The sequence below is a fragment of the Mus caroli genome, unplaced genomic scaffold (genome assembly GCF_978045245.1).
Source record: "Mus caroli unplaced genomic scaffold, Mus_caroli_1 scaffold_8, whole genome shotgun sequence".
Taxonomy (NCBI): domain Eukaryota; kingdom Metazoa; phylum Chordata; class Mammalia; order Rodentia; family Muridae; genus Mus; species Mus caroli.
In genome coordinates this window covers 127,987,034-127,990,723 of record NW_028227263.1, presented here as the reverse complement: position 1 = coordinate 127,990,723, position 3,690 = coordinate 127,987,034, and the positions used below count along the sequence as shown (strand labels likewise).

General features: G+C 42.1%; 1 pseudogene; it reads left to right on the top strand.

Moving 5' to 3' along the window:
- The first annotated feature begins 59 nt into the window (after positions 1–59).
- LOC147003482 (kinesin-like protein KIF11 pseudogene) lies at positions 60–3,345 on the top strand (annotated as a pseudogene).
- Positions 3,346–3,690: the final 345 nt, after the last annotated feature.

Here is a 3,690-nt window from a genome sequence, read left to right as displayed (position 1 = left end):
GGAGAGGCGACTCCCGGTTCTCACTGTGTCGGAGTCTCCGCTAGGCCGGCAGGTTTTGGCTCGACCGTCATGGCGTCCCAGCCGAGTTCTTTGAAGAAGAAAGAGGAAAAGGGCAGGAACATCCAGGTGGTGGTGAGATGCAGACCATTTAATCTGGCAGAGCGGAAAGCTAATGCCCACTCAGTAGTGGAATGTGACCATGCACGGAAAGAAGTCAGTGTACGGACTGCAGGGTTGACGGACAAGACCTCAAAGAAGACATACACGTTTGATATGGTGTTTGGAGCATCTACAAAACAAATTGATGTTTACCGAAGTGTTGTTTGTCCAATTCTAGATGAAGTTATTATGGGCTATAATTGCACCATCTTTGCATATGGTCAGACTGGCACTGGAAAAACTTTTACAATGGAAGGTGAAAGGTCACCTAATGAAGTATATACCTGGGAGGAGGATCCTCTGGCTGGTATAATTCCACGCACTCTTCATCAAATTTTTGAGAAACTTTCTGATAATGGCACTGAGTTTTCAGTTAAAGTGTCCCTGTTGGAAATCTATAATGAGGAGCTTTTTGATCTTCTTAGTCCATCTTCTGATGTTTCTGAAAGGCTGCAGATGTTTGATGATCCCCGGAACAAGAGAGGAGTGATAATCAAAGGCTTAGAGGAAATCACAGTACACAATAAAGATGAAGTCTACCAAATCTTAGAGAAGGGAGCAGCAAAAAGGACAACTGCAGCAACCTTGATGAATGCTTACTCTAGTCGTTCACACTCAGTTTTCTCTGTTACGATACACATGAAAGAAACAACAATTGATGGAGAAGAGCTTGTTAAAATAGGAAAGTTGAATTTGGTTGATCTCGCAGGAAGTGAAAATATTGGGCGTTCTGGAGCTGTTGACAAGAGGGCCCGGGAAGCTGGAAATATCAACCAATCCCTCTTGACTCTGGGAAGAGTTATTACTTGACCAGTGTAAATCTGACCTGCAAACCAAGACACAGGAACTTGAAACCACTCAGAAACATTTGCAAGAAACAAAATTACAACTTGTTAAAGAGGAATACGTCTCTTCAGCCTTGGAAAGAACCGAGAAGACGCTACATGACACTGCCAGCAAGTTGCTTAACACAGTTAAAGAAACCACCAGGGCTGTATCTGGCCTACATTCTAAACTGGACCGCAAGAGAGCAATTGATGAACACAATGCTGAAGCTCAGGAGAGCTTTGGCAAAAACCTCAACAGTCTGTTTAATAATATGGAAGAATTGATTAAGGATGGCAGTGAGAAACAAAAGGCCATGCTAGACGTTCATAAGACACTGTTTGGTAACCTGATGTCTTCTAGTGTCTCTGCATTAGACACCATTACCACGACAGCACTTGAATCTCTCATGTCTATTCCAGAAAATGTGTCAGCTCGTGTTTCTCAGAATTCTGATATGATATTGGAAGAGCAATCGTTAGCAGCACAAAGTAAAAGTGTTCTGCAAGGATTGATTGATGAACTTGTGACCGACCTTTTCACTTCCCTGAAGACCATCGTAGCCCCTGGTGTGGTTTCCATCTTGAACATAAATAGGCAGCTACAGCATATTTTCAGGGCTTCATCGACAGTGGCTGAAAAGGTAGAAGATCAAAAAAGAGAAATAGACAGTTTTCTCAGCATATTATGTAACAATTTACATGAACTCCGAGAAAACACAGTTTCTTCCTTGGTTGAATCACAAAAGCTTTGTGGAAACCTAACTGAAGACCTGAAGACAATAAAGGAAACCCATTCACAGGAACTTTGCCAGTTAAGCAGTAGTTGGGCAGAGAGGTTCTGTGCTTTGGAGAAGAAGTATGAAAACATCCAGAAACCACTGAACAGTATTCAAGAAAATACAGAGCGGAGGTCTACTGATATAATCAATAAAACAACAGTTCACAGTAAGAAACTTCTTGCTGAATCTGATGGATTATTACAAGAACTCAGACACTTTAATCAAGAAGGCACACAGTTGGTTGAAGAGTCTGTAGGACACTGCAGTTCACTCAACAGCAACCTGGAGATTGTATCCCAAGAGATCACCCAGAAGTGTGGGACCCTGAACACAAGCACAGTTCATTTCTCTGATCAGTGGGCATCCTGCCTAAGCAAGAGAAAGGAAGAACTTGAGAATTTAATGGAGTTTGTAAATGGATGTTGTAAAGCTTCAAGTTCGGAGATCACTAAGAAAGTAAGAGAACAGAGCACAGCTGTTGAGAACCAGCACAGCTCCTTTGTTGCTCAGATGACTTCTGATGAAGAAAAATGTAAAGCAGGAAGCCTGGAGCTTGATAAAACTATAAAGACTGGGTTAACAAAGCTGAATTGCTTTCTGAAACAGGATCTCAAACTAGATATCCCAACAGGTATGACACCAGAGAGGAAAAAATATTTATATCCAACAACACTTGTGAGAACTGAACCACGAGAGCAGCTGCTTGATCAGCTGCAAAAGAAACAGCCACTAATGATGCTAAACAGCTCAGAAACCAGCAAGGAGACCAGTCAGGACATGGATGAAGAGAGGGAGGCTCTGGAGCAGTGCACTGAGGAACCTGTAAGTCCAGAGACAACTGAACACACCAGTGCGGATTGCTCTTCCAGCAGAGGGCTTCCTTTTTTCCAGCGTAAAAAGCCACATGGAAAAGACAAAGAAAACAGAGGCCTTAACCCGGTGGAGAAGTATAAAGTGGAAGAGGCCTCGGATCTCTCCATCTCCAAGAGTAGACTGCCCCTGCACACCTCCATAAACCTCTAGCTGATCTGAGGCTTAGGGTGTCATCTTTAAAATACAACCTGAAACTCCACAGTCTGAAGATATGTACAGATGAAAAGGGGACTGCTGTATGAGGGCCCCACAGTAACTGTAGTTGAACTGAAAGTTTTTTTTATAATCCCTGTAGTCCAAGGATGTAGTAAGCTGGGTGCCATTTGGGATTTACATTGAATATGTGTGTGTGTTTCTAGCTTTTTATATAAAGAAGCTCTTCTGTAACAAGTAAGTATTTTTCTTGTATATAATTAAATACCAAATATATGGAAATCGTTGTTCCAGGTTTAGACTTGTATTGGTGAATGCCATCTCCTTTGCTGTCTGGCTAAGGCTATTTCCCTATCTCCAACCAGCCTTTTCTAGTTTGTCTTCGGCTCATGTCTCCCTTTTCCTGTCCCTTAACCATTTGTAGCCTACAGAAAGGTTTCTTTAGTATGAGAAACCCAGGGTTTTACCTGGAACTCTTCTATCTCACTGATTACCTTTACAATCACTGTCAGAACACCTGACCCTGGAAGGACCCTTCCTTCCCAGCTCTTCATTTGTTCCTCGCACACATCTCATTCCTTCCTGAGGTCTGACACATCACCAGCCTCCCTGTAGTGTCAGCTCCTACTACAGGAGACCTGTCTAAAGCTCTAACTCATCCTTGAGGCCCCGCTCTAAGGCCTTTAAGTCTCTTAGAAATGACAAGATTGTTTTCAAACTACCAATTATGATGATAACTTCTATTTTGTTTATCTTTTAAAACTTTATTCCTTGTATATAATAAAAATGTATATATACATTCCCTCTGTTGAAATATTAACCCTTGCTCTTTCGCTTTGATAAGCCTGTTTCTGGAAGTTGGCCATTTTAAGATGAACCAGAGCACCTACCTAAAAGTG